Source organism: Chanos chanos, chromosome 2 (assembly GCF_902362185.1).
Source record: "Chanos chanos chromosome 2, fChaCha1.1, whole genome shotgun sequence".
Taxonomy (NCBI): Eukaryota; Metazoa; Chordata; class Actinopteri; order Gonorynchiformes; family Chanidae; genus Chanos; species Chanos chanos.
In genome coordinates, this window is record NC_044496.1 from 39,506,189 (window position 1) to 39,519,016 (window position 12,828).

At 41.1% G+C, this 12,828-nt stretch overlaps 1 protein-coding gene across 5 annotated transcripts in view; it reads left to right on the forward strand.

Annotated features, from left to right (window-relative positions):
- The first annotated feature begins 3,387 nt into the window (after nt 1-3,387).
- The window catches only part of mef2aa (myocyte enhancer factor 2aa), a 73,106-nt gene continuing 63,665 nt past the window's right edge, over nt 3,388-12,828 (forward strand). For all 5 annotated transcript variants that reach the window (XM_030794105.1, XM_030794107.1, XM_030794103.1 and 2 more), the window contains exon 1: nt 3,388-3,443. The gene's annotated coding sequence lies outside the window, so the exon portion shown is untranslated. The remainder of the gene's footprint in view (nt 3,444-12,828) is intronic.

The following is a 12,828-nucleotide window of genomic DNA, read 5'->3' on the forward strand; positions in this document are numbered from 1 at the left end:
CAGCATAGTCATTTTTTATTTTTTAAATTATGCATTTATTTATTTATTTATTTATTTTAAGTTAACTCTTTTACTATGCTTAGTACCTACCGCAAGTAGAGGTCAATTTAGAGACTGTTGCTGAGTGAAATGAATATGGTGCTGGTCTCTTTGGCTGAACTGCGAAGGGCTGGCAATAGATCTGCACATAGTGTCACATTGGTGTCCTGCCCACATGGTTTATTGGAACACATCGTGCACCGTAAGCTGGAGAACTGAAAACTATCTTAGTCTCTCATGAGACCAGCGTTAATTGATGCCATCAATTACACATTAATAACAGTTTCATTTCACTTATGATTTAATGCTGTTCATAACGTCAGTCTGTCTTGTTAAACATTAGTGAGGGATTTGCCTCTGTAGTATACAATTGTGTCATGTTCACAAGGTTACTCGACAATATTCCATTAATTAAATTCAACAGTGTGAGTCATTCTGGTCTTTATTGTTGTTGTATGTCTTAATGTTTATGGGGATAATTTAGGTCTGTAATAGCAACCAATTCAAAATTAATTTTCCTGTGTAGTAGCTTAGATGTTAACGTGTACAATGTCATTTCAGCACTGTAGTACCACAATCTGATATTGTCATTTTCCATGAAAGTGGGGTGTGATCTGTTTTATACAATTTTAGAGAGAAAATGGATAACAATTAAAAATAAATAAATAAATAAATAAAGTGAGAAACTTCAATAGCAACAACTTCATGTTTGCGAGTGCTTCCATGACAGTTGATTTTGTGTCAGTCTAATTTAGGAGAACAGTTTGAATGGAATAACTTGACTAATATACCTGCTCATTTCTCATTATGTAATTTTCTATTGACCAGAGCATCTTAAATTAAGCAGTTTAATTAAGTTAGCCATCCTTTATGAATACAGGATACCCAAAACACATCCCATGATTTTGTCATTGTATTCCATCATGACTTTCCCCATAGTTACTTAGATGAAGTGTTCTTCATGAAAGCGTCCTTCCTATTGACCTTGTTGCTCTCTGCTCTTGATAATACCTTAGGACACTTAAGTGCCTTTTCATTTTTCTGTGAAATGAAAAGCAAAACAAAAACAAACCAATAAAAAAAACATTCTTCAGCCGTATTTTTTTTAAATTGTAAAATGATTCTTAAAGGTTTTGTTTTGCTGGTCTCGTCAGGTTGTGTTTGTAATTACAGCTCTTGTAAGGGAGGTAATGAGGTCATGGCTGGGAGTCATGAAAATGACCCCAGGAGCAGTGTATAACTGTCACACTGATTGCTTAGCTTTAAAGAGGCTTACGACCAGTGGTCAAAGTCTCTGATTGCCATCAATGCATTGATTGGTTCCTCTGAAATTTTTGGCTTCTCTGAAAGATGAGATAATGGGTAATGATTTGCTTTATATTTTTAATCGTGGTTCAAAATCAAAACAGATGACTCTTGAGCATGAGTGGTCATTTGCAATTGGCAGTGAGTGGATGTTTTCAGCAAATGTGAGCCACTGCATCCAGCGTAAACAAGTAGCGAATGTTATCTAATAGTGATCACGCACGTTTGTCCGAGCTTCACCGGTAAACAGGCAGTTTGTGAATGATGGCATAAATTCATCTTTGTCTTCTACATTTATTCATTTAATGTTTTTAAATGTGATCTAGGTGATAAAAGGACATGTTGTAACATGATTAGTTACATACCTCACTAAACTGTATGCATTTTTTAAATTTTATTTCTGGATATCAGTGATTGGTGTTCATGGTAGTAGATTGTAGACTTTTTTAAAAAAAAAAATTTGTAAGCTCACACACATAAGGCCATGATCGTTTCTTTCATGTGTCGTGTCGTACATCTCCGCTCTAGTGTAATAAGCCCAAACTAAACAAAAGCGTAAAGTCAGTGACAAAAGCACCCCAAGTGGTCTTCCATTGGACATATTTGACATCAATATTTAAGCAAACCTCTTCTTTCATTCATCATTTTTGCAGCACTTGTACATGTACATGTGGGCTAACTCTTTCTCAGGATAAATACGAGTGTATTGTGCCTGTGTGAGAATTCATTATCGGTTTTGTCGATGATTTACTTACACTAATTGAGTAAGAATTTATGACCACTTTTCTTGACTTGAGTCCATTGTTCAGACATCTATGCAGGTCAGAGAAGGAGGATAAGGGAGTAACTGACAAAAATTAGTATGTTTCCCTTTGCTTGCCCTAATGGGGAGATATTCCTGGCTTGTTGGTCAATTAAAATAGCAACTTTGGGGCAGGCTTCTTGGCAAGAATACAAAGGTGTCTCTGTGTATTTTTTATTGAGTGTCTATTTCAGGTTCCCACTGGAGTTTTTTTTTTTTCCTTCACATCGATTGCATTTACATTACAACCCCAGCGGGCTTAATGCAGACCTCTAATGCAACAGAGCAAAGTCCTCCCCAGTATGCAGTCATTAGTTTATTCCTCACATCGACTTAACTAACAACACAGGCCCTCACGCACAAGGCAAGAATCCCGTAACCTCCTGTGCCCGAGGTTGAGTGCTGTTTATCAGTTTAGAGAGATCAGTGCTGTTTCACAGAGACAGTTATATATGTTAATAAACAGCAGATATTGCTGTCCTGCTTGCTGTGTCTAACCCATTTTAAGGCGTATTGCAAGACTCTTTGCTTGTTTATTAGATTAGTATCATCTGTTCGGTTAGAAAAAAGTTCAAAATGTTGTGGACAGCATGCTGTATTTCTCTGTGAATTGCATCTTTATTCTTTAAATTGTATTATTAGCTCATGAAAGAAAACCTAGATTCTAAATTTTTGTTTAGTGAGCGATTTATATTTTTCTAACACTGCATGGTGACAGCGTATGATGAAAGAAATAATTTTTCTGCACGGATTTGGAGTGTGTCTTCTTATGAGTTTATGCATATGTGTATGTGTGTGTGTATGTTGTGAGTGTGTGTTTGTGTGTATGTGACAAAAGTTGGCCGTGTTGGAGGTGAGGAGCTCCAGAGGTGGTGATTGAGTTGGTGGTGCTGGGTGGGGTGGAGGTGGTGCGAGGTTAGAACGTCTCCCACTGTGCTCTTCACAGCACTCCAATCTCACAGCCTGCTCTCAGTTCCTTCCACAAGACACAGAGCACAAGTCTGGAGTGTGTGGGCGAGTCTGATCTGCAATTAACGCTGGTTGTCAGAAAGAGAAGGCTGGCGTTTACACCATGCTTCTGAATCACTGAGCGAAACACTTTCTCTCTCCTCCCCCCTTCCCAGGACATTTTTTTCCCAAGGAGGAGAAAGCAGCAGGAAACTCGAACAAGAGGGAAGCATTGAAGGAAAGGAAGAGAGAAAGAGGGACAGAGAGAGAGAAAGAGAGAGAGAGAGAGAGAGAGAGAGAGAGAGACTTGGATATTGTTGTTATAGTGAAGGAGGATATCACTGCTTGGGTGAGCCCTGCTTTTTCCTCTTTCTGTAAACAGTCTTACATTACTGTTTTGAAGTTCTTCATTCCTGTAGACACGCGGGCATGAGTTTTCTTCAGGTTTTTTTCAGCCCTTTTTTTAACGTAATGAGCCATGGTATGATATAATATTTCACTGTGTTGCTCAGACCTGACATTATCTCCCTATTTACCATCACACCCTGATGAAAATGTAATGCCGCGGCTCGGCCTTGCTCTTAATTATCCTGTACTGAAGCGATCAGCGTAAATCTCTCTACACATGCTCATTCAAGTCTATGCAAGTTTTCTTTGCAACAATATCATAGGTTTCATGGTAGTTGCACTACGAATGCAATCCACTTCTCCCAAGAGGCCTGATGTTGTCAGCTGCGGCTGGCGCAGGGTACGATGTTTGATTGTTTGATCACAAACTTTGTCACTCCAAAGAAACTGCAGGAGTAGGACGTACTTCTCCTTTTTTTTTTTTTTTTCACTGATTGACATGTATCTGTCCCTTATTGCAAATTTTATTAATGTGGAATTTATTCAATGCACCTTTGAACCAACTTAAACAGTTTATCCAACGTTAATGTGGCCTCTAAGGTTGATTAAGAAATATCTGTACAGCGAAGATAGTGGCTAAATCATTTAGCACAGTTCTGCACAATTGCCAAATCTCTCCAATTACAATGACAATTACGTGACATGTACTGAAGACGCATAGAGACATTCTGTGCAATAGGTTTTATGCCGTCGCTCATAGTCTTACTGTGGAGATACTTGGTTGGTTGTATACTATTGTTAGGTGGATCTCAGTATGTACGTCATAAAGAGAACTTAATTAGTTCTAGCTAGAGAAGATAAGCGCAGGACTGGTAAACAAATCTGTGATACTCTTACATGAAAGCAGAATGCTTTCCACGAAGACAAGTCATTGTTGCCGCATGTAACACATTATCATTGTTCTCACTGTACCTCCCCCATGTAGTGGAGGGGCCCATCCTTTTTCTCAGGGTTAAGTGTGAAGGCACTTTGACAGTTATGTTCCAAATATCTCTCCGATCAGCTTTAAGGAATGTGCCATACCTCTGCACGACGTCTGTTAAATCAGGGCTTCATCTTCTTTTTTGTTTGAAGGCTCTGTCTCTCTGGGTGCGCATGCTCAAGGCTACATGATTCATTGTGTATTGGAGCACCAGCATTGAGCTGGAGATTCCAGCGTTCTCCCGTGAGACCTTGAGGCAGGATGCAGAATCTTGAGCCCAGCAGATAATGTTTTAGCCATAGTTTGCTTGTGTGGGCACCACAGGTCTTTTTCTCTTCCTTTGGGAAACATCTCTGAGTATCTTTTTATTGATTTAAAAAAAAAAAGTGTAAATGAAGTGCTTTTATCACCAGAAAGGGCAAGACTATGAATATTCAACACTGATCTACACGCCTCTATTCAGCTGAATTAGTCAGTTGCTGACTCCCTGTCCGCCATTATCTGCGGTTTTTTGGAGCGGCTCTCTAACCCAGCGGAATGTACAGTGTCCCTGCGGAGTCACCCGGCAATCAGCTCTGAGGAGCAGATCCAAAACCAGAGAGCTCTGGCTGCTTTGCGTCCCACCGCCTTGCCACACCGCCTCATGTTTGATGCTAAATAGGTTACCCCAGGATACGCGCAGCATGTTGGGCAAACAGAACGATCATCATTTAAACCATGTATCAAAATATTAGCTCCGTGGTCTTTTTTCCTCCCCTCCCCCTCCCCAAAATCGCACAGAAGTGGCCCTTGTGTCAGCCTGTAAATAGGTTTCCCTGGCACTTGCCAAATAAAACCATCTATCGGGTTCTTAGACCCCACAGTTCTAACTTTATTAGGCAGGCCCTTAATATGTAGTGATGGTGACTTCCAGACCATTGGCTTGGGGATTAACATCCAGACTTGGCAAAGAACTGGGTACCACATGCAATTTATAAATACTACTCACTTTCTGACACGGGGATAGGGTTTCAAAGTGCATATTTATTAAATCATACTTAAACACTTAGATCCAGTGTTCATACATTTTGCAAAAAAAAAAAAGTAGGCATGCAGCAAAGTTATAATTAAACAAGACTATGTGAGAGGGAATTAGGAGTGAGATTTATGTGGCTAGACACTAGTCAGCTGAATTTATTTTGGTTCTTGCTTTTCTCATTACCTTGAAGTGCTTTTTTTGTTTGTTGTTGGTTGTTTTTGTTGTGTTGGTCACCCATAGATGATCTCTGTCCTTTTGAATATTGAAGTGCAATGTTCTTTGGAGCTCTATTAACCATTATCAGATCAACTTTAAAAATGTTTAAAATCAGGATTTATTTCCTTGTCTTAGAATCCCCAGAATGAGATTCTGTGATATTTGTATATATGAACGCACTATACCCCTGTGTCAAATCCACGTGAAAACTTTTCGATGAGATTTCATATGAAAGCCATATATAGTCATAAATTGCACTGGCACACTATATCAAATGAATGTTTAGTATCATGATCATTCAACAGAATGAGCAGTTTTTTATTATTGCGCAGGGAATCGAGTGTATTAAAAACCCCAATGTTTGAATCAGTAATCACATCTGTTCATGATTTTTAACAGAAATGAATGGCAAATCATAAAACTTCAGTGCAAAACATTGTCATTAGGTAAAATACGTCATTTTAAACCGATATCTTTGACATAACCCAGGTGCAGGGCTGAACTCTGTGTGATTGTATTGTAGAATTTCTCAGCGAGATGACATACTTGACTATTGCCTTGCTCTCCTGCTGTGTTAACAACATTGGCTCTCGAGACTCTACAACTCTTTCAAAGCATGAACGTTCGCTCCATAAATTCACATACAACAGTATCCTGCAGCGCGGTTGATATTTGCCCTGGAACATCCATTAAATCCGAGGATCAGAACGAGGAAGGACGGTGTGGCGCGTCTGTTTTGCCTAAAGAAACAGCTTACGTTGACCTCTCGAACTGACCCGCCCTTGGCTTTAACCTCTGGTGGTAAGCCACCACATACGGTCCACTCAGCACATGTGCTGCTGAGCAGAGCAGAGCGGCTTAAGGATCGACAGCCTCTTCCTGTCTCCTTTGCCCTTCCTGTGGCCAGACCTACGCCGAGGTGTTCTTACCTTTCCGTGGCCTCTGGCCGCGCTAGAGAATCAGCCATGAGCTCCTGGAGCCTGGGCAGTCAACCCCAATCTCCTCCTAATCCTCTTTCTCCCCTTATCCTCCCCTTCCTCACTCTCTGCCTCCTTACTTCCACTGCTGGCCTCCTCAGGGTGAAGAGTACAACTCAGACAGGAGAGCCAAAGGTTACTCGACATTCTCACCCCCCCCCAAATAAAAAAAAATCACAGAAGCTGAACTTTCAATCGGTGTACTTAATCTGATTTTTTTAAGTGGTCCCTCTCAGTTTTAGTGTAGGCTTCAGCGTGTGCTGTATAAACAAATTCTGAACTGTTGATATTCATAATAAATGTGACATTACGAAGAGGACTGTCTTTGTTTTTGATCTGTGACATTATCATTGTAGCATTTCATTTTCAGAACCCGACGTACCTTTTAAATTTATTTCTGTTGACGTTTGTCTGAAGTTGCTTGTTTTACAGAAGGTCCCGTATTTTTGTTTAAGGATTCCAAAAATAATACATCAAAAATATTAAGAGATGGCCAGTTGTTAGTAAGGGCCGTGTTTTATAAAGCACACGTTTAAGAAACAAACAAACAAACAGCAGTGAGATATTACCCTTATGTTCTCGTGTGATTTTAGTGGAGTTCAGGGGGCGTATGTTAGTAAGCGTGGCTTTTGAGGTGAGCTTGTGAATGCGTGTGGTGAAGACAGGGCACAGGACTTGTGTGGAGTGACGCAGTGTGCACCTGTGCTTGCCTGCCTGACTCTGGTCTACTGTTACCTCTGCACCACGGGCATTGATATGTCAGCTAAACCGCAGATGCATGTCTCTCTGCATGTTCAGGATACCTCAGCCAAATACGATCGTGCACAAACTTCACCGATGATATGTGTGAAAACAGCACGACGTGTCTGTCTTTTTCTCCCTCCCTCACACTCTCTCTCTCTCTCTCTCTCTCTTATCTCTCTCACTCTCCCTCTCTCCCCTCTGTGCACTTGTATTTCTTTCTGTTAAAGACAAATTTTGTATAGGGCATCAACATTGCTAGCCACATCTTGACTCTTTTCGTGTCTGATTCAGTCGAAAACCCATTGAATAACTATACGAACTCTGACTGCAATTAGATAAAGTTTTGTGCCCACACATTTTTTGACAAAGACATAAACCTAGTTTGATTTCTTTTTTGCTTGCTGCTCATTGGCTTGCGTCGCAATGATGTCAGAGAGGAGGGTTAATTGAACAGAGGCTGCTGTAACAGGTTGTTGGTATCTGGGCCGTAGGCATTCCTTTTGCTAAGTAATACATTGAGAAGAAACAGTTTTTCACACGGCGTAAAAATGTTTTGATAAGTGTTGCACTAGGTTTTCTTTTACTCACACTGTGACAGAAGCACCCTCTAATGGTGTGGGGTTAACAGGTTTTAAGTGTGGTGTATTTTTGTAAAGCAATATGCTGAAGCTTAGATGCCTTGCTGATATTTTTTTTTCTGTCGTTTATCTCGTTATGGTCTTTGTTCATTTCCTTCCTTTGTGAAGGTTAAGGAAATACCCCTGGCAATGCTATTGTCTCTTGGCAATCAGTGGTTCTGAAATACTTGATAGTGGAGCCTACTGCATGCAGACAGTACGTTCTAAAGCATTCCTTGGATGAATGCTTACGTCAAAGTGAGCCAAAAGCATGTTTGGCACTTAAGGCTTAAAGGCAGAGCAGGCCGCTGCTGTTTGGGTGTGGTGCCTTTAGCTTAACGTCAGATTTTTTTTTACCAGAGTCATGCTCTCCTGGTTAAACCTTGCTCAGTGTGAGATTTTAGCGAAGGAATTGAAAGTACTGCCAAATGTGGAAAGTAACAATCCTTAGTCCATGGTCAAATCTAAAATTCTCCTGTGTTTTCCCCCACTGCTGATCTCTTTCTCTTTGAAACAGAAAGGATTTCTCTGTAAAACAACTTTGGTAGCAAGACCCACACATTCGGTCATGTTTAATGAAATACATAATTGAGGAGCTGATTTTGAGATTGCCATTCAGTATCATTTAGTGTCATTTTTTGAGGCGGTAACCGTCTTTACTTAAGTTGTTATGATTTTGTCCTCAGCCATAGGCAACTTTATTCCACCAAATGACAAAGGTTAGAGTTGCGTTTGTGTCCTGCTCTGTTGGGAGACCATTTGAACGGTAGGAAGTCTCAGGCCTCACGCAGCTGCTGTGGCCTCTGGGCTGCAGGAAGAAGGCCCTACATCCGTGTTTTTCTCTCTGTCTGTGAACCTCTGTTCTCTGGGCCAACCAAAGGGATGTAGTCATTCCCACTGTCCTGGAGCCCATGCCGTGTCTTTGGCTAGGGTAGGGAAGTGATCTAACTACCTCCTTTCACCAGAACACAGTCTGCTCCCCCCCCGAACCGAGACAAGAGTTCACACAGTCAATGTCCGAGGAGAGGGGGGGAGGGCGACCATATGGTGTCTTATGGAATCTGTCTCAGGCTTCCTCTTTATTAATGTGGGTGAGAGAAATGAACAGTGTGGAATACAGTTTAAAGTCTTGTCAGTTCTACCCCTCGCAGCTCATGCATAACTCTTTGAAATAAAACATTAAGCCCAAAAAAATCATATCTAATAAAGGTTGGAGACTTTACAGATGGACTTTTTTTTTTTTTTGGTCATCTTAACGTCTCTTCAATCGACGATGCGAAACGAGGGACTTGCGGAATGTTGAAATTCTTCTTTAACCCCAAACACATGTCAAATTTGGCTGTGAACTGCTCCGATACAAGCTTGGCATAGTACGCCGTGTCATTTTGGACTGTAGGGGAGTTTTAAATGAGCTTAATCCCTTCAATTTGCTAAAGAGTAATCGCTGTTATATGTGACCCCAGTGATTTATCAAGCCCCCTTGGCCCATTTTCCTCATCTTTCCGCAGTCAGCAGTACGCTGATACCAGGATGTGCGTGTAGATCACAGTCTGGGATATAAATGAAGGCCTTTGTCTTGGCTTGCTGCGGATGGAAGAAAAGAAGCAGTATCTCCGTACTGTAAATTTATTTTCAGGAAACTTTTCAAATGGAGCGATTTTATGGTATTTAATTTAACCAGCCAAAGACCTGTTCTTTCTCATCTTTTATTTTTTGAACAACTCTTTATGACCTGTGTTTTTTTTTTTTTTAAATATAGAAAACATTAAGACTGTTTTAAATAGTCTACAAGATTAAAGAATCAGCTTTTTGGATCTGCTGTGCTGTCACATTATTATACATTGACAATGGATTGGCGTATTGACTAACCATTGGCCTGGTTATGTTGACTGTACATTGGTCTGCATTGACCTCTGCCCAGTAACACATGAATCAGCTGAGTACCATGACCTAAACAAATGTAGGAAAGCTAAACCGAGCTGGTCTGGCGAGATACTGTAATATATATCGTGAGTAACACAGAAACTCACAAGACATGAAGCGCTTGACCTCTGCCATGTAAGGAGAAGTGGAAGCCAAGACAGGGAGGTATCGGTTTTACTGGAATGACATCACCTTCCCTCTGGTGTTAACAGTACTTCCAGATTTCAACAAGGGAAAACATTACGCCACTCTGTCAGACGTGGCAATTACGAAATTAGGATACGATCGAGGGGCCAATAAGAAATGCCATGTTCGAGTGATACATTTAAACCTATATCTAATGAATGCAATTTGTCAGGATAAAGCTAGTTTCAGCCCAGACAGTCATTAGAAGTTAGTACTCTTACTCTCCCTCTCTCTCTCTCTCTTTCTCTCTCTCTCTCTGTCTAGGGTTGAAACAGGCTTTGGGCTGTGCTCTGCTGATCCAGGTGAAATAGTAGACCAGAGTCCGTTGGTATCTCAGCTGTTCTGTGGCCGTACTTGGCCAATACAGGTCTTGCTCTCTGGCCCTTATCTCTAGGCTCAGGCTCCCTCCCCTCAGCTGCCCTCTTGTCATAGGCCTAAGCTGCCAACTCCACTCAGAGCATGCATGGAGGGAGAGGAGGCCTTCCACCAGCCAGTGGGCCCCAGTCAGGGCCACAGGCCATCAGCCAACAGTTGGTCTGAAAAGATTCCTGGAGAGGCAAACAGTAGGGCCGCTCTCTGTCCCTGAGCTGTCGTCGGCTCTCCCCCCTTCCACTCGCTATCTCATTCGCTCTCAAACTGCCCCCACCCCCCCGTGTGTGTGTGTGTGTGTGCATGCGCGCGCGTGCGTGTGTGTGTAGAGGACAGGATAGTTGCATTATTTTAGAATCACTCTTAAAAACGGTCTCTTGGTGGGTCATGTAATTATACATTCATAGAAGAACAAGCTTTTTATATCGTCTTGTGTTTTTCATGAACTTGCTGCTCTTCAGAGAAATCACGGTGAATGAGAGGCTCCAGGAAAACAATGTATGCTGACTCCAGGTTCAAATGAGATAATCTGTATACCACAAACATCATGAGTTAGAAGAGCTTTGAGAGAATCCATTTTTAGCACATTACTTCAAGAGCATCGAGTTTTCCAAGGAACTGCCCGATTCAATCCCTGCGTTGCATAAACAGCAGTCGTGCAGCAAGCAGACGTTTATGTAAGAGAGCATTCATATTTTAAAATGAACACTGTAACTCAGCTCTGGCTTTGAGTGAAAGGCAAAAGATATGATATGGACAGTTAAAATAAACCATGTTGACGTCGCTATCGCTCTTATATAGCCTGACTTCTCTTCATTGCCTTCCAACGGACAGTTTTCAACAGTCTGTCGTTCTCAGAAAAACAAAGCCCTGGTGGTTTTGCCCATCCGAAAACTTAACAAAAGGCCAAAAACCGATGAACAGTGCACAAACTGTACCATTCCAGTCTTTTTTGCTCCATAATGAACTGAAACGAGCGCTTGGCTGGGCCAAATTGAATTTTTGTGGTCAACTCTTAAAATTATAGGGTTATATCGAAACTGTATTTTTGTTTTAAAGGTTTCACTTAGGCTTTTAGGGTTGTGGTTTGGGTGTCTTGTGTCATTTTTGAAAAATAAAAAAAAAAAGGTAAAATGTTCTGTCCCCAAAGTCTCAATTTGAAATCAGCCAAAAGTAGTATGGCATTTGTGTCCTGCTACTTCTTCTCATTGGATGGTTCTGCCCCATTGCTGTTGCTGTCCTAAGATTATGGTGCGTCAATATTTTTTTATATATATATATATATCTATATATATATATATATATATATATGTGTGTGTGTGTGTGTGTGTGTGTCTATATATATATATATATATATATATATACACATATATACACACACACACACACACACACACACACACATATATATATATATATGTATAAATATATATATATATATACACACATACACATATTAAATCAGTTTGCAACCTTACGGTTTGTGACTCATAGTCATCCACGCTGCATGGATTGCATAAACCTTTTATATAATGGAGTATTGGTGAACAGAGGGACGATGAAGAGGATAAAGATGTCATAGGGGAAGAGCATAGTATCAAATATTTATTCTGAGCCTTTTTAGAGTTTCCCCGTGAAAAGCACAAGTAAAACTCGCTTGGATGGAAGTGGATGATTCATAGTGTTCCGCAAGCGAGGGTGAGAGTGTTCCATTTCAGAATCTCTGCGTTCCCGTGCGTCGCTGCTACCTTAATCAATGTGATTGTGTTTGAATAAAATCTATGGCATGCTGTTTATTCTCAGAGAACGGTTTATGTTTTGGTTTTGTTCCCCCTCCACACCGCACCATGAAGCACTCTAACATCTGATGTGTGTAAGTGTCTCATCTCAACAATCAGTGATTTTTTGGAGAAACTGTAGTGTTGAGATGCATTAATGCATAGCAACCCTAATATCCTCATACACGGCGTTCCCTCAGGAGAAAGATCTCGATTCATCTCGCGCTGTTTACCATTTCAGAGTTGAGACGTGTGCAACATCAAAAGGCTGCCATGCCACTTAACACAGCTCGCAGGGAGCCTTTGGGGGGGCCAGGGGGGGAGGGTACGCTGGCACTCCTCTGTGCGTTGGTGGGATTAGCTATCTCTGGTGACAACTCATACTGTTGATGGACAGCCATGCAAAGAGAGCCAGGGACACATTCCATCACATCAGACAACAAGCCCCCCCTCTTTCCAAAAAATGCCTTCATGCAAACATTTAGTTGCCACACTGCATCTGTGTGTATGTTTGTATGTGTGTTTAGAGAGAGGAAGAGTGAGAGAGAGTGTGTACGCAAATCTTTACTCAGAGAG